This window comes from Miniopterus natalensis, chromosome 2 (genome assembly GCF_054644295.1).
Source record: "Miniopterus natalensis isolate mMinNat1 chromosome 2, mMinNat1.hap1, whole genome shotgun sequence".
In the NCBI taxonomy this organism is placed as follows: Eukaryota; Metazoa; Chordata; class Mammalia; order Chiroptera; family Miniopteridae; genus Miniopterus; species Miniopterus natalensis.
Window position 1 is genome coordinate 46,295,883 of NC_142082.1, and position 19,662 is coordinate 46,315,544.

The window sequence follows — 19,662 nt, forward strand, 5'->3', positions numbered from 1 at the left end:
ATAGAAAGCAGAGGCAGAACAGAACTGCCTTTGAGAGCCTGCAAAGTAATGTGAATCCTTTTACTGTAGTGTTTTTGTCATTTATTGTATAATCTGAATCTATTTACATTTTGTCAGAAAAAAAATTTAAATAATTTTCCAATGTCTTTTTACAAACAATAAGCTAAAAAATAACATCAAGGGATCTTAAGTAAAAAACGAGTGGTAAAAAATCCATCAGATAAGTTGCCCTGTTTACTTACATAGAGGTGTTCTCTACTTGCTCTGTTCTGTGAAAGTTAGAGTTGTATGCTTCAGTCACCTAGAATTGAAAGCATTGATCTTTATTAATAGTAGATGATATTGTTTCCCACAATGCAAAGGAATGTTAATAAATAATCCAAAGTCCCATAGATTCTAAGATTCTAAAGACAAAATAACAATTATGCAACCAAGTCTACCTTATTTTTTAACCTAATGCTTTTAACCTTCCCTTAACACTACTCCTCTACACAAGGCAGTGAGGGAGATGTTTCTGTCTGGAAAGAAACTTAAAGGAAGAAAAATAGAGGCCGGGTATAATCTAAGTACCACTCAGCTATATCTAACTCTGGGCCTCAAAGTAAATTACTGCAGGACTTTTCCTACTGCTGCCCACAGTCACTACAAATTTGCTGTACTAAAATTACCACAACTCCGTGTATATGACAGGATACTGTATGACTCTGTGATTATGCCTGTGCTCTGTCCAATTATTAGTATGCTTTGTCTTCACAACTTTGCCTTGACATCTCATGCAAGTCCTTTAAGATCCAGTTCAAAAGCTACCTCATCAATAACACTATCCCTGACAGAGTTCACCGCACTCAATCGTTAACACAACTTAATGCACTCTAACGCAAGTCTATATGCAGACCATAGAAAATGTTAGTTGAGAAAGATTAAATTCATAATTGGGAAAATGAATCGCAAATCATATGGCCAGAGATTAGAGGGCCACCTGAATGGAATTAAAAGGAACAAAAAATGATGAGAACATTGTATAATGGTTATTACCACAGCCTCAAACTAGAGCTGAATGAGTGGGTCATAATCCCAGCTTTGCTACTGGGTAGTCAGAGGTAAATTACATAACTTTAATGTGAGTCAACATCTTTCTCTGAAAAAGGGAGGGTTTACAGCAATAACATGTACCTCAGAGACTTACTGTGAGAAATAACTAGGTTAATATGTCACGAGAGTTTAAAACAGTGTCTGGTACATAAAGAATGCTAATACAATGACATATAAGTAAATGGCTATAAAACTTGTGAAGAGAATCATAGAGAAAGTGTTCTTAGCAATACAATCAGTATGTGCTACACCAACACTGAATGCTGGTTAGAACAGCAGAAGCCAGGATAAAATCATCCCAGTGTAGAATGTCTGGGACATGGTTTCACTGGAAGACACAAAATGAAAAAGAAAAATGACTGAAGAAATATGGATAAGACCAGAACAGAGTCCAAATATTTTTTCCCAGCTACTTAGGAAAAATATAAGTATTAATATTAGAAATTTAGATTTTACTCTAGGTTTCCACCTTAAAATAATGACATACCCTTTAATGCCCTTCATATTTTGCTTCTAAATAATCCGATAAATAGTGCAGGGAGAGGCAATGGAGGGTATGAATGAAACTAATATTCTCTTGATATGATAATTCTAGAAGACAGATCATGGCAATACTATTATTATTTACTTTTACTTGTAAAGCAATATTTTTTAGCTTTTGATCTTATCATTGGGGGATGAACATTTCCTGAGACCATGCCACATTTTTAAATATTGTACCTGACAGCGACAGATCAAACTTGTTAGTTAATCATAACTTTTATATTAGCAATTGCACTAAAATAGCATTTATGTATTGCCATTAGCCATAATTTCACAAACTTCCTTGTACATCAGAATCACCTATAAGACTTAGTACAGATTGCTGGCCTCTTTCCCCTTGAGAGCTTCTGAGTCAGCAGTTCTGCAGATAGGGCCCTAGAATAGGGACTTCTAACTAGTAGATGTTGCTGCTCAAAGGGCCACACTTCGAGAACCTTTAACCTCGCCTAAATATCTATAGCACTTTCTCCCACATTATTAACCACTCAGGATCATAAAGTTAGAGTTATATTCTTCTTTGTACTAACAGGTCATTGAACAGTACCTGGGATATTGTGTAAGGTAAATAATTAAACACAAATGTACATAATATCCCTGGACTTCTCTCTGCTCATATTCAAATAATGGCATCAGTTTAAATGACCTCTGAGATTCTTTCTATTAGATTGAAATGAGAATCTGAGAACTATGGATACCATTTTAATTTTATACTCAATATGACTTTAATTGGGATAGTAACATCAAATCATTCATTCAAAAATAATAAAAGTATGTAAAGTACAGCATAGGGAATATAATAATAATATTCTAATAACTACCTATGGTGATAGATGGGTGTGAGATTTATCAGAATGATCACTTAGTAAGTTATGTAATGTCTACTCTCTGGGGTGTGCAACTGAAACTGATAGAATAATGTACGTAAACTGTAACTGAAAATTTTTAAAATGATAAAAGAAATAATGAAAGAACAAACATCTTTTCTGTCAGGCACTGTCTTCGGTACAGAGGCATCACCCTGCAGAAGTCTTTAAGGGCTCTGCTTTCATTGATTAGGAACATTAATATCGCAAGAGCGTGCAGAATTAGAATATGGTGACCCCCAATCACGGAGGTCATTTTTATGGCTATTGCAAAAACACAAATTAGGTCATGCATATCACACTGCAGATTGTAAATGTAAGTGTGGAATAGGAGTGGGTGTAAATTAAATTATAAAAGAAGATATCAAGAACACAGTGTCTCCTCAACGTCAGGGAATAGAAAGCTACGTTATTTCTCTTGTTTCTAAGGTAAAAGAATATTTCTTGAAAAGAATAAAAAGCTACATCAACACAATATAAATTAAATATAAATATAATCTTTGTCAGGTAAAAAAAATAACATTTTTCCATTTTTGGAAAATTTTAAAAATGCTTATTATAAACACAGGGTTTGTAATTTAAGATAATATGGTGATTATCATACAGGTAAAGTCTGTACTTTAAAATATTCATGCGTGAAAGAATAAGTCTTAAGATGTCAGTTTGTTCATGGTATGATTTTATGATTCAACTTTTTGTTTTGTTTTGTTTCCCTCGAGGGCTCACCATTGCTTTTCCCAGCAGGGAGAAGAAAGCCCACCCACCACGTCCCCTCCAACTTTCGCTGATGAGATCTTGGGGCTGTTTACATTAGCCATGCAAATTTGAAAACCCCAAACTGTCTCCTGGTGTTTAATCTCACAACCCAGTTTGTTTCTGAGGCTGGTGTGCTTAGCAGCTGTGCAGCAATGCTTTGCTTGTCCTGAAGACAAAAGATAAATAAAAAAGTAAGAGAACAGGCAAAAGACTCCAATATCTTAGACAGATCTCCTCATTGAAGGAGGTAATTAACGACCCTGAACAGTCACAGCCAACCTATTTTCAGTTATAACTGAGAAGAAAATGTATGTGTCAGGTATTTTCTAGGACTGAGCCACATGTATACCAGTCACTTACAAGCACACTTTAAAAAGCTGGTAATAACAAAATGCATGTGAGTAAGCAATTTCCACCTTCCCATCAAAAATAGCTTTTTCCTACATTTTATTTAAAATTTTTTATTTCTGGCACATTTAAGAAAATATGGTCTTGGATTTTTTTTAAAAAAATCCTGCTGCTATTAAAACAAAAAAAGAAAGAAGTATATATTTATGTTTTTGAACTGAAAATGTCCCTCAGTTGAGTCATTTATGAAGAAAGTGCCTATAACACAGGTCTCTGGGACTGTGTGGTGTAAATAAAAAGTTCAGAAAATAAATATTTCTGAGCTTTAAATCTGGATGTGAGCTGGAACTTACACAGCTATTCTGTACTAGGAAAGAAAGGACTTCTAACTTTGAATTCTGGAGTTCCATCCTGCATTTAATATAGTTGTTTGTTTTTGTTTTTAATATGAAAAGGTTTATTAGCTTAACTGTATGAACATCCTAACATTGCCTATAAGTCTCTTCAAAATGTTACCTTCATCTTCTATTTTCCGGCCAAATCTTTTTTTTTTTTTTAACAGCAACAGTGTAATAGTGTTTCCTAAAACCATATATGCCCAAGGGTTCCTTTGCCATTATTCATAATGATGATGTTGCTTTGACTCCCTCGCTCATTCCTTACCTTTTAAAATCTTACGTATAATTCAAGATCCTTCTTTTTCATAGTATCTCTACTCTTAACTCCATCCTGATGGGCAATAGTAATGCCTACCTCTTTGCTGTTTTAGCAATAGCAATAATAAAAAACTTATTATGTTATGGTTATTTGTATAATAATATGCAGTCAGTCCTCACTTAACATCATTGATAGGTTCTGCCTCTTTAGGAGACCTGATGTATAAGGAAACCACTTTCGCCATCAGCTAACTGGCAGAAACAAGAGTTGGGTTCCTAAGACATCTCACCTATGTTATAACAAAATGATGCTGGATGAAACAGTGTTATTTGAGGACCTGCTATGTTTCCCTCTGGACTAGAAATCTATAAGATCGTACATGTGTAACACTCACCCATGTTTCCTAAGGTACTCATCAGTTAAAGTGGGTGATCCAAAGAGTTTTATTTTATTGAATTGTCTATCTGATCACTTCTCTTACACTCAAGAATTAATTTAACATACTCATATGTCTATTTCAAGTGTGTAGTACTGCTCTTATAGTTTCTTTAAGTATTTTTCAAATAAATTTTTGGACATATGAATCAGATACAAATCTTTTTTGAGTCTCACAATGGAAGTAAACTGCTTTTATAGCAGGGATGCTACTCCTCCACCACTTGTTCCCTCTGTAATTTTTCTATTATAAGAAATAACCAATGTTTTCATGCTTTCAGGAGCAGTGCTTGGCATAAGGTAGCCTTTGAGAGATAAAGTATGCCTTCAATGGCCTAATTATGCACTTTGTAGCAAGGTTCTGCTTACAATTGTCTCCTGCATCATGGCACTTCAGTCCTAACCGAAAATTTAATCAAGCAAGAGCAATGTAGTTTAAGCAAGGCAATGTTTTAGATAAGACTAAATGGAACCTAAAAAGAAGATAAACACAGCATTTAATTGACAAATAAGATGTCTCTATATAGTTAGTAGAAAATGAAAAAAGCACTCTTGTGAGTCAATGTAGCATACCTACACTTTTAAAAAGGGGAAAAAAGATAAGACGGCTTAAGAAAGCCTTTTCACCTGAGAATCTCCTGGACACTTAGAGCATTATCTGCTATAAAATGCTGTGGGGACAAGTTCCTCGAGTACAAATCAAAGTTATATGTGCCATTGCTTCCCAGAGATAGGTTATAATTGAAGCTGTAGGGAAAAAATTGCAATAGGAGCCACAATTGACTCTCCCCCTTGAGGCATTATTTAAGTTTCTTTACCTGTTCTTTCTATTCATAATTGATAAATACTCGAGTGAGCCCTAGTTTTATGTTAGAATAAGGTATTTCTCTTAGCTACAAGAGGAGGATTATGAGCTCACAAAAACCCTTGCACCACTGTAAGTATTAAGCTTTAGGAATTTAACCTGATGAGTCCCTAATGTGAAAGGATGCACTTCTAGATCTGTGCACCTCTGATCCCGCCCCTCTGAGGAGAATGAGCCCATACAGTCAATCACAAGTAAGCTGTTCCAGCAAAACACCATGAAAGAATGTATTCTACCTATTACTCAAATGATAGTTATTTACACTTGTTATAATTTATATCTGTTCAATTTTATGTTTATATTTGTTTACATTGTTTTCCAGCTCATCAGTATTGTCTTTCTGAAATATAAATGACACAAATCACAGTTGCACTAGCATTTTAGAAATAAAAGCCTATTGCTTTTTATGGAATTACCCTCTTCCCCAATTAAAAAGCTAGAAAATGTGTAGTTAATCCATCTTTAATATTTCCCATGATATTCTACTTTTAATGCCTCTAGAGAAAGCTTAAGAGATAATTCCTAAACTGCTCTGGAAAACTAACCTCTAATTCTGCAAACAATTTATTTGATGGGACTCATCTAGGTTTCTATTAAACAGCTGGAGACATTCATGAGCCAAAATTTTTCTCTCCCTCGAGAAAATTCTATGCCATGTCGGGGGTGACAAGGGTTCACAACGCTCATTTATTTGGATAAGTGGACACAAAATAGACATCCGAAACAAAAGACAGTTCAGTCCTCCACTTAACTAGCTTAGAGAATTTGGGCAATTTTTTTTTTAACTTCTCTATGCCTCAGTTGATACTAGGATTAATTACTTAAACTTATTTATGTGAAAAGTGCTTGCTAATCATCTCAAAATAATGTGGTTGTGTAATTCTTGACTTTTGCCCTTTTCCTAGATGCCACCAAAAAAAAAATAGTTTGAATTTTAATCTGGAGGGTTGGATGCTCCAGTTTAAAGACTCGATTCAGTCATTTAGTAGAAACTAAGGAATCAAAGAGTTTGCTGATTTATATTGCCTTGAAAACCATGATTTTGAGATATTATTCTTAAAATGTATTCTATTTACATAATAGATAGACTTTTTTCTTAGGTCTTCTGTTTACAGTATTGGAGTACCCCCAGACCCCCCAAATGAGCATTACCTTGTGAATTTTGAAAGTGCTCTCTGATGCCGGGGACATAGTCTTGGCCAGAAAAAAAGTCTTAGTGTCTAGCAGCTTTTGGTTTTCACAGACACGTGCTTGGTTTCCCATACACAGGGGAACTACCCAATCTCTCCCCAGGGTCGAATCTTTTGTTTTTGTCCCTATATCTCAAAATTATGAGATGACAATGGAGTTGTTCACCACTTGTATTTCTGACACTCCGGTGATTCTGCCCTCCAACCCCCTTTCCAACTTTCATAGATGTAGGGCCTTTCTAACCCAAAGGTCAATCAAATGGTTTGGCCTTTCGTTTCTCTGGTATTTTCCCCCCATGGTTTCCTAATTTGTGCATCACCCACTTGCCAAAGTAATCACTGTTAAAAGCAAATTATAATCCACAAAAATAAAGAACTCCTTGAAGAAGATTTACCAGAACATGCCCTTATTCATTATTTCTATTCCTGTTACTTCTGTAGTTCTTTATTATCTTTGTCAATCTTAATCAGTTTTAGCCAAAAAATTATCAAGACAAAAGTTTCCTGGTGTTTTGATTACCTTAATACAGCTGATGAGACTTGGAGTTGATTAATGTGTTCGAAACTGAAGTTTTAAAACTGGAACAGTTGAGTCTCTTTTTTAAAAAATTTAAAACTATTTGAGTTTAGTTACATAGATGCAACTTTATGCACTGAATGTAAATATCGAGTATTGTTTTAAAAAAATAAAACTCAAGGGGAATCCTAATACAATCCCCAGTGACAGAAGGGCAGATGGCGATTCGGAAAACAAAGAGTGCCTTTCACATTTTGAAAAGCTGTTTATATACTTAAGGTTAATGATGTTATTATCTCTTAGTCTGCCTGTGGATAATCTATCAGTTGAAATAATATAGGACACTAATTCATACTATTAATATGGCTTATTGAGATTCAACACTGTGAAATGCTTAGATGTAATCAATAGAGATTGCACTTTGTTTTCTTATTTTATAAAGACTCATCACACTTCTTTATAATTAACATTCTCATAAAGCAGCAATTGTGTGTGTGTATGATTGTGTGAACCCTCAGTAAGGGATGTCTAATCCACTTCCAAATCAATATTCAAATTAGAAGCATATCAAAGCAATGATGGTTTAGCATGTACTTTGAAGAAAATTAGGTGCGATATTCATGAAAGAACAGTTCTACGCAGTTTCGAAAAGTTGTAAAGGAGTACCTAAAATGACATTAATAAAACAGTTGCAACTACCAAAACAGGAAAATAGCCATGTCAGTTTATGTATGAGTATAGTTAAAAAGAAGTAAAAATCCAACATACGTAAATAGGAACTAAAGTATGATAGAGACAGCTATGGCTCCATACTTTAGTAATTGCTCTTTACTTCATGTTGCTTCCTCCACATTTCTTTCTACTCTTCTTCAAAAGTACCCTTTCTTCCTGTTAGCCCAGCCTTTACAGTTCTCTGAAAGTTCTAGATTCTCTTTCTTAGGAATCACAATTCATCTTCTGCCTCTTTGAACCTACACCTTTTGTGTAATTCTACTTTAGCATTGTTTTTTCATCTATTAACTCACTTAAAGCATAATCCTAATAATTTATAGATCTATTTCATCCAGAAGAATATGAACTGTCAATTCTAGGAAACATATCCCATTGTACCCATAGTCTTAAGATCTACTATAAAGTCTATATATAGTAAATGTTTACTAATATGTTAGTAACAAATAGCCATTTAAATGGTTCATTTTTACAAAGATCTAGCCAAAGGGAGTGTAATACTTTACTAAAATAAGCAAATAGTAAGAGATATCATGAACATCTTCTTATTGAGAGTTAAAAAAACTACATTCACAGTAGATAGCAAACATGTACTTTTTTGTGACTTAATACCAAACTTTAGCTTTCAATATTTGAGCATCATTCAAAATATCAAATAAAACTAACCCTTCATAAAAAATAAAAAAAAATCAGAGGCCTTATTCACCCACTTTACTCTGAAATGTTTGTCCAAAATCTTTTATTTCTTATTTTATTTTCATATTTCCAAATAATGTATTTATACTGCTTTTCTCAATAAATTTGAGACACTAACATTAACATATAATTATGAAATATATCTCGTCATATTTTTTTTTTCCCATATCACTTTTTTTTTTTTTGGCTAAATCACCATTCTGTAATTATTAGGGCTACAAATACTGTTTACTTCGGAGCCATGCCATTTTCTTTTATATTCTTTTATTTTTATTTTTTAATATGTTTTTATTAATTTCAGAGAGAGGGAGAGAGAGAGATAGAAATATCATTGATGAGAGAGAGTCATTGATCTGCTGCCTCCTGAACTTCCCCTGCTGGGGGTCAAGCTGGAAACCAGGCACATGCCCTGACCAGAATCAAACCTCTATCTCTCGGATCATAGGTCGATGCTCCATCACTGAGCCACACAGGCAGGGTCTTTTCATTTTTTTAAAAATATTTTTTTATCCTTGATTTAATATTTACTTTCTTTTTAATTGCTTAAGTCTAATTTAGTGTAAGATATGCATTTAATAATGTGTAAATGAAAATCATTTACATTATGTTTCAGTGAGAGAGATATCCCTATCACCAGTTTAATACGAAAAATATTGAAACAATCACATTCCTAAATTGGTGTCTTCGCCACATCTTCCAAGTTTTGTTAATGGTAGCATTTTCCCCATGGCCATGTGGCTTGATCCTAATTTTCTATTACTTGCATCAGGTAGATTTTTTTTTTTTTATTATTGAAAGTATGAGAAGCTTATCCCAAACTGGCTTAGGCATTATTAAAATTTACCAGTCCTTATAAGAGAAAATTGTAAAACTGTGCCACGATAGGGTTGGTTGCTCTAGTGGCAGAGTAGTTATTTTATCACATTATCAGAAATGATTGACGTTCACTGATGTCTCAGTCAGGTTTTCTAATACTTCCCAACCTTCTAGGCTATTCAGACATGAGTTCACAAGGGGCTGAGCTGTGAGATATATCCCAGTGCTAAATAACTCCATGCTGTACTCAAAATTGTCTTCACCTTCCAGGCCAAAACTTTTCTAGTTTGAATTGCATAATTTGTATTTTCTATTAAAATAAGAACTCTCCAGACTTCTCATTGAAACCCTCTATTGATCCATTGCAGTTTCACCATAAATGCTCAAACTTACCTGAATTCCAGAGAAATATAAAATAAAAAGCACCTTTGGTTGCATCTGGAACAACTATACATACCTTAAACTATGAACATCTTTGAGAAACACTTTTGTTTCTTTTCTCATGAATAAAAAACATTAGAAATGTAATAAATATTCATTTAAAATGAATAAAACAAAACTAGCAATCAAAATGGCTGGCTAATCATTCCACATGTTTGACACCTCTGGTTCATCCTTCACATACTTGCTGGACATTCTTTGAACATTGATTGTGCAATGTCATTGCTGAAACAGAGGCTTCTGTAACTACCATTGGCGAACACACCTGGCAATGTCATCTATCTCAAGATCCTAACTGCTTCTCTCAAAGATCATTTCTACTTTCTTGGAAAACCAAGAGAACTTTCTATGTCCCATTTATATCACAATTACACAATGCTCTGTGTGATATTTATTTGGGTATTTTTTCCCCCCTTCATACTCAGTTGTATATTTTTTTGAGTTTGAAGACCACATTTTATTTATTACAAAGGAATCTTTGTATTTCTTGCCTAGAGATCCCAGCACAGTACTGTGCATGTATCAAATATCCAATATTTGTTGAATAAATGCATTTTAAGTATGAAAGAAGACAGGCGATATTTAAGAATCCCATCAACTTTGGTGAAACCATTTTAAAATCTTAAAGGTCCTGTTTTTCTGCACTGACTATTTCTTGTAACTATCGATGCTTACTCATACCATAAAGCTAATGTGATTTTTGAAAAAGTGAACTATAGTGAACTTCACATGGGAGTTCATTCAAATGTTCCAAGCATCACATTATATTGAATGTGAAGTCATTTTCTTAGCCTATTTTAATTTAGTGTGAGATAGCTGTACAATTCTCAACACCCCTTGATGTTGGGACTATCAGTAATAGCCTTTTTCTTTCTCTGTTTTTTTTCTTTTTGGTGCAATCACATACTGTTATAAACTTCAGATCATATACTGAAACTAGAGGCAGATGTAAACAACTTAAGTTTACTCTTAGTCTTAGTTGTAATGCTTTTTGTTTGCTTATTTCATAAAGTGCATTGCCTTTGTTTTAATCAATATGGCTTTGTGTCTGTCTTTCTGATGTAAACCATGAAATGATTCACAGATCTCTGTTTAGAAGTGGACACTCTCCATCCCTCTCCGTCTCCTCTTTTCTTCTTTTTTCCTCTCCCTCTCTAACTCCCCCCTCCTTCTCATTTCCAGTTCTCAAAAAATACAGCAGTTGGTTAAAAGTCTTATAAAATCAATACAAATAAAATTAAAGTGATTCACCAAAAATATGAACATCTACCATAGAGACCAGACATTCTGGCAGAACAAAGAGTGACTGGAAGCCATGGGAGTGAGACACTATTTGGCATAAGACACACCTTTGAATATTGTGGGCTATTCGTAAGCATGCATGCATAGCTATTTTTCTGCCCATAAATTCTTCCAAAAAGGGAAGTGTGCATATAAAAAAAACAAAGCACATCAGTAACAATTTTGAAGGCTGTTAATATAATATTAAAGATGTGAAATTTATCCACATGATAATCCTAGTCCCATATGTAGTTCAAATATTTATTTTACTTTCTGTTATCTATTTTTAAAGCATTCAAATGGACTCTAAATAACAGATCCATTTGGTTGCCTTGACAATATGGTATTTTCTTTTAGAACTCAGCAAATTAATGCCTTCTTTTGTAACCACCTAAGAAATAAACTGTACATCCAAGGTTATGAAATTCTCTGCCTCTTGAAGTCTGACTGGGCCTTTGCCCTGATGCCTTGGAATTCAGTAAAAGATAAAAGGAACTCGTTTGGCATTAGCCTTGAACAGTAGTGCTAATCCTTTCACTTTGGCTTCAGAGCACTGTGCAGTTTAAGATAATGGCATTCTTTCACGTTTTATTGGCAATATTCTCAAAGATTCTGAGTGTTTCTATAGTAGGTATTATACATATATATGCACATAGATTAAATATAGAGTTTACAGTGCAGAGCGTCTATGTCTTCTGAATATGGATTTTATGCTATTTATAATCATCAGTGACTACATTTACATTGCTAGATGTCCTTATATTTTGCAGTAATATTACGAATGTGAATGCCTTGTAATGAATAGAATGGTTGTGTGACTGAGATATATTATTTGATAGAGAACACTGGTAAGTTATGTGACTGAAAAAACTGAGCTTGACTCTTTTGATGGGACATGAATATTAATGATATTTTCATTACCTAGAGTGCTAAATTTTATATACTTCTGCTAGTAGCTGATACCTGTCTGGTATAAGCTTTAACAAGTATTTATCACTTTCTGAGACACCACACATACTAAATTCTGGAGAAAATATCACAAGAGGTGATTGAAAACCTCAAGTTGAAAAAAATATCTTAATGAAATTGAAAGCATCTTTCAAAAATGAATTCCCCTTATCATAATAGATACTGCTAGTGTAGAACAAAAAAATGAAACTTTATGCTCTCATAATTTCAATGGGCACAAAGTCTTCTACAAAGAAAATTAAAAATGTTTCTCTTTATCATCATTATCATAGATCAGATTTATCTAGTGTTTACTGTATGGCTAGTACTGTTATATATGTTTATATAGTTTAAATGAATTGTTCATATTTGATTTAATAGCATTTCTATTACCACCTAATTCACATAAAAGCATTAAGACTTAGGGAGGTTAAGTAACTAGCCCAATTTTTAAATATTTGTCCATCTTTAAATTTGTTTTGTCTTTATATTGAGTTGCATGAATTCTTAACATATTATCAATACTATAATCAGATGTATTATTTTCTCCTATATTCTAGCTTATCTTTTCCCTTTCTTGATGGTGTCCTTTGAAGCCAGATGTTTCTAACTTTAATAATGTTCAACTTACATTTTTTCTTGTACTTTTGGTGTTACATTTAAGAAACCATTGCTTAATCCTAGGTCAGAAGTTTTACTTATGTATTTTCTTCTAAGAGTTGGATACTTTTAATTCTTTCATTTATGTTTATCACTTATTTTGTGTCATTCGTATATGCTATGAATTGCTGTCCGACTGGACATGTAGACACAGTTATCCCACTACTATTTGTAAAATAGACTGTTCTTTCCCTATTAAATATATTCGTCATCCTCATGGAAAATCAATTGGCATGAATGTATGGGTTTGTTATTGATCTCTCAGTTCTATATAATTGGCCTGCATATTTTTTCTTATGCCAGTGCCACAGAGTCTTGATTAGCATAGTCTTTAAGTGAATTCTGAAGTCTAGAGTCCTTCTACATTGGTCTTCTTCTGCAATAATCTTTGGGTTATTCTTGGTTCCTTGAATTTTCATTTGAATTATAGAATTAGTTTGTCATTTTATAATGTATACATATATTAAATAATCACATACTACATAAACATAACATTTTTATGTTTTAACCATACCTCAATAAAGCTAGGAAACACACACAAAAAAGGCAGAATATAATTAGCTTTACAATTTATACAACAAAGCCAGCTGGTAATTTGATAGGAATATTTTTAAACTGTAGATAAGTTTGTTGATCATTTGTCATCTTAATAATATTGTCTTTCAATTCACGAACATGAGATGTCTTCTAATTTTTTTGAGTTTTCTACTGGCCCTATAGAATGAATTGGAAATCTTCCCATCTCTTCTATATTTGGGAAAAAGCTTGCAAAAGATTGATGTCATTTTGTTATTTTTTTTTTTTTTAAATAATTGGTGGAATTCACCAGGGAAGCCATCTGGCTCTGAGATTTTCTTTGTGGGGATTTTTCTAATTACTACATCTTATAACTTATTCCAATGTTCTATTACTTAAATCATTCTCAGTAGTTTGACTCTTTTCCTGGATTCTGTCAGTTTCATTCAGATTATCAAATTTGTTGTCATGCAACTATTTATTATACACCTTCATGATCATTTTTATTTCTGTAAGGCAGGTAGTAATTAATGTCTTCTCTTTCCTGATATTACTAATTTGAGTTTTTTATTTTCTTGCTCAGTCTAGCTATTGTTTTGTCAATTTTATCATTTTATTTTATTTTTGTTTGTATCAAATAATTTTTTATTATTTTTCTTCTTTTTTTTTCTATGTCCATGGGTTATGCTTATAAACATGTAAGTTCTTTGATTAATCTCTCCTTGCCCACTCCCCCCCTACCTTCCCTTTGAGATCCCTCAGTCTGTTCCATGCTTCCATGTCTCTGGATCCATTTTGTTCATAAGTTTCTTTTGTTTATTACATTCCACATATGAGTGAGATCATGTGGTACTTGTATTTCTCTGACTGCTTATTTCACTTAGCATAATACTTTCTAGTTCCCTCCATGCTATGCTAAAGGATAAAAGATCCTTCTTTTTTACAGCTGCATAGTAAATTTTATCATTTTAAATATCAATTTTTGGTTTATATCTTCTATTGTCTTATTTGTTTTATTTCATTTATTTCTGCTCAAATCTTTATTATTTCTTCTCTTTTGCTTGCTTTGAGTTTAGTCTGTTCTTTCTTTTTGTTTCTTATGGTGGCTGTTTACTATTATTGGAACTTGTTTGTTTAGTTAGTTTTCTGAGCTAATTAGGTAAAGTTTACAATTTATCATGTGTGGCCACCGAATTGTGTGATTTGTCACTTAGTGGTTAGCTAATGATTAGACAAATTTATTCAAGTACCTGGAACCAGTTTTAGCCAAGGAGCTCTGTGTGCACATTACGGCATACTTTGAAAACTCAGCCAGGTGTTTGTAACTCTGCCTTGATCTACACTTTCTACTTGTACAAAAATCTCAGTTTCCCAAAGTTGAGATCCCAAGATCTTTTTGGATCTTTCCTGAGCTGAGCACTTGTAGAACACTACACACGCACATAGTCCACGAAGTTTTTTCAAGACCCCTATGGACATTTCATTCCTCAGTTGTTCTTTTTAAACTTTTGGTTTGTTTCACCCAACTGTTGTCCACCAACTCAGATAATGATGATATTAATCAATTATCTCTACATTTTTCAAAAAGACCGCCAAGGAAAAAGTCTGTTCACGTTGCAAAGCTCTGAGTCAGGTCAAATTTAGACAGCCTAGAAAGTTGTAATTTCTTGGAACCAAACAATAAATGAAATAATGACAACTATCTGGGAATGGGGCTTAAATTATCTTTAACAGCATTCTGCCCTCTCCAGGGTCTGCCAGCCATCTACTTTTTCTCATGATTGCAAACTGTTGGTTTAAAAGGCCACTGGGGCTCTGGAGACAGAGGGATGGGAATAAGGCAAGTAAAAATGTCACAAGCTTGCTGTTTTTACCAAGTTTCAGCTCTTTTGCTTGGAAAAATACTTCTCATATTTTTGCAAGACTTTGCTTAATTTCCAGATTTATGAGTAACTTAATTCTCACAATTCTTGCCAGTGTTGTCATTATTTTCATGGAGATATTTTTAAGAAGTCCTTATTCTCCTATTTTCAGTATCATTTTCTAACTGTTAAGTTAATATTGCTTTATTAAGAAACTCATTCTTACCCCTTAGATCTAAAATAGGTTCTCAAAACACATTTCTTCAGAATGGTTAGTAATACTCATAATATTTGTAATTGTTTTTGAGGCATCCGAGGTTACAAGCTAGATGAAGACATTGCCTTCCTCTCTCACTGATGTACTGCCAGTATAAGTACCATGCCATTCGTGTAATAGGACTGTAGTATTTTTGAATGAATAAGTGAATTGATGAATAAGTGAATTTGAGCATCACTTAAAAGTATATTAGTAATCTCTGTTTGATGGACAATTACACATCAGGAGTTAAAACAACTTGAGATAAATTTAACAAAAATTTACAAAACCATTATGATTATTTAAAGAAAATAGTCAGCATAGGCTAGATCTTGTACCAGTAACTAACAACCTCAGAACTTTAAGGGGAATACAACAATAAAGGCTTTTTTCACTATGCCAAATGTTTATCAGTGTTCCCTGCTGTTCTAATCCATGTCATCTTCATGTTAGAACTAAGGCTGAAAAAGGAGCTTCTATCTTCAACATTGCTACTTTGTATTAAGGAGGAAAAAAGACATTGCTAAACATATCTGACAAAGCTACTCTTAGAAATGTCACATATAATTTCTGCTCACACTTAATTCACAAAGGCAAATTATATACAAAATACCAATTCAAGTGAACAGGCACGCATAATCTTCCTAAAAGGAAGGTACAAAAGTCATATGGGCTAGGTAGCTCTAAATGAGAAAGGAAAAAATAATCTGCAGAGAGAAAGAACAAATATGTGTGAACAGTAATATACTCCACCATGATAATATTGGTCTCAGCCTGGGCAGTCATGGCTCAGCAGTTGAGCATCGACCTAGAATCCAGGAGGTTGTGATTTGATTCCCGGTCAGGGCACATGCCCAGATTGTGGGCTCGATCCCCAGTCCAGGGATTGCAGGAGGCCGCCTATCAGTGACTCTCTCATCATTGATGTTTCAACTCTCTCTCTCCCTCTCCCTTTCTCTCTCTGAAATCAATAAAGATAAATATATTTTAAAATAATAATAATAGTTTTGGTCTCAGCCTAATGTTAATTCTATTAAACTACACCAGATCTGATCTTGGCATTTTTGCAAGTAGATTAAAAAAACACTAAACTTCACTGGGATTTTTAATGATGGCAACATGTTAAAAATGTATCTGATATAATGCAAGTTCCATTATTGGTAATATTTTACAACTGAGCTTTGAAGTGCATATATACACAGTGTCTCTACTACATATAAAAACAATTTACTGCAGAAATTTGTTCACAGTTCATTAAATAGCTCTTCAAAATGGGTTTGAAACTTTCCAAAGCATGTTTAAGATTTGTAAAAATGACACCTTGGATATAAAAGTAAAGTAAAACGTTACTTTGACTCCTGACATATCTGGAATGAAAACGCATCAATCACCCACAGCCTGAGGTACAAGATGATGTTTATTGCTGAGAAAGTCCGCTTTAAAATACTGCCTGACAGGCATATCATGACCTTTTTTTTTCTTTTTTGAAAAAAAAAATATATTTTGCAATTAACGTCTGTACTATATTCCTTGGAGAGCATGTTTTACTGTAATCAGAAAAAAATCACACTGTGGACAATCACTTGACTGTTTTACCTATAAATGACAATTTTTTTGTATAAGTATTTTCTAAAACTCATTTTTTCTGAGAAAAAGAAAACAGAGAGATCAATAAAAATTTTCTCTTGGACCCTGGCCAGCGTGGCTCAGTTGGTTGAGCATCACCCCATGCACCAAAAGGTCACCAGTTCAATTCCTAGTCAGGGCACAAACCCAGGTTTCAAGTTTGAGCCCCTGTTGGGGTGTGTGTGGGAGAAAACTGGTTGATGTTTCTCTCTCACACCAGTGTTTCTCTCTCCCTCCCCCTTCCTCTCTCTCTAAAATCAATAAAAATATATATATTTAAAATTTTTCTCTTGGGTCTTGCAGTGGGTCTTGCATTGTGCCAGGTGATTTGAAGGATGCAGTTGAAATATACAAAATAATTCCTTACCTGAGTTAGATTACATGTAAAATAGTAAGTTAAGACAAAAATTAAACAATTAAGAATAAATTAATTCTAAAATCCATAGTGCAAAAGTCTGGTTGGAGATAACAGTTTAAATTCAAATCTCAAAATATTTTTACTCATATCCTAAATATGGGAAAACAAACAAAGAGATTTGATTAAAAATGATAAAAAAATATATGGATATATATCATTATATATAAATATAATATTTACTGTTACATGTTATATATTATATTACATGCATATCATTTACATACATAATATATTTTTATTTCTTAACCTAACTTCTTTATTTCTCATATATCATATATAAAATAATTATGTATGTGTTACATATAACATACATATATAAAAGATACCAACATCGACTACACACAGGAATTGAAAAGACTTTCATATATAATTTCTGACATTTTAGGAAGCTTCTGTTTCATCCTCAGAAGAATTCTAGTGAGCAAGAAGGTTAAGCATTTAACTTCTAAGTTAGGACAGGAAGCCAATGGGAGATAACTTCAAATGAATAAAATAATAAATAACAAATTGGGTGGTACATGTATTGAAAGCAGCACTTAGAGGGAACTATATATTGCAAAAGAAGAACATTTTAAAAATAATGAGCTAGTGATCAAACTCAAGAAGTCATAAACCAACCAATCAAATAAAGCCATGGGAAGAAGAACGAATAATAAAGATCAGGGCAAAGCGTAATGATATAAAAAAAAGAGAGACAGAAAATAATCCCAAAGTTGTTAATTATAAAACATCAAAAACTTTGACTAACCTTAGACAAATTGATTAGGGAGAAAATGAGAAAACACAGATGAAAAGTGTTAGTAATGAAAAGAGACATATAATACAGATTTTAATGAAGTAAAAATTAATAAGAGGATGTGACATAGATGGCCAGTAAACAGACACACTTTTAAAGGCACACTTATTGAAGGCAGTAACAGATTGACAGATCGGGGCCCAAAAGAAGAATACTTGAATAAATGATGCTAGGATAATTAATTATCCATATCAAAAGAGAAAATAAGGAAAGCAGAGAGGAAGAAAAAAAAAAAGATATTGAATTTACAAACAAAAGCAGTTCTAAATGTATTAATAATCTAAATGTAAAGATAGATCTATAAAACTTTTAAAAGACAATCTGGTAAACAGTTATGAATTAAATATTACTCTGTATTTTAAGTATGACACACCAAATGCAAAATAAATTGAAATTTATAAATTCTACTACCTTAAAAATGAAATACATCTGTTTATCAAAATATATTTGCTACATAGGTAATAATAAGATATTAGCATCTACAACATATAATGAATCCCTACAGTCCAATAAGTGGGGGGAGGGGAAGCACTGAAGAAAACTAGGGAAACATAATGTACAGGAATTTCACAGGGAGGAGAGAGAAAAATGGACCATATAAATACAAAAATACATTCTCTCTCCATAGTAACGTGGGAAACAAAAATTAAGATACCTTTGATTTGCAATTTCATATATACTACTTAACAAATATTAAAAAGTCAATACCAGGTTTTGTGATGATGATTTATTTATTGCTGTTTAGATTGTTAATCTGTGCAACCATTTTTGAAAACAATTTGGCATTCTCTAGTATGTTGACATTATTATATCCTCTCACCCAGTAATTTAATTATTAGATATATTACCTAAGTAATGCTTGAATTTATATGCAAGAAAACATGTACAGAAATGTTAAGCAAAAAACTAGAAATAGTCCAGATATTCATTACAGTAGAATAGTTTCCATGTATTTGGAAGTAAGTGAACGGCAGCTTCTATCATATATATTGATAACTCTTAGAAACATAATGTTGAGTGAAGCAACTAAGTCATCAAAAAATAAATATTTTCTTCTAATTTTTTTAAAAATATGTCTTTATTGATTTCAGAGAGAGAAAGGCGGAGAGAGAGAGATGGAAACATTAATGATAAGAGAGTCATTGATCGGATGCCTCCTGCACACCCCTGACTGGGGTTCAAGCCCACAACTTGGGCATGTGCCTGACTGTTTTCTTCTAATTTTTAATAGGCTAGTGATTACCCGTGGTATAGAAGCTAGAGGATGTGGTCAGTGAGGAGAAACACAAGGGCTACTGGGATTAGATTACCCTTTTTTTTTAAACTGGGAGGTATCTATACTTACTCACAT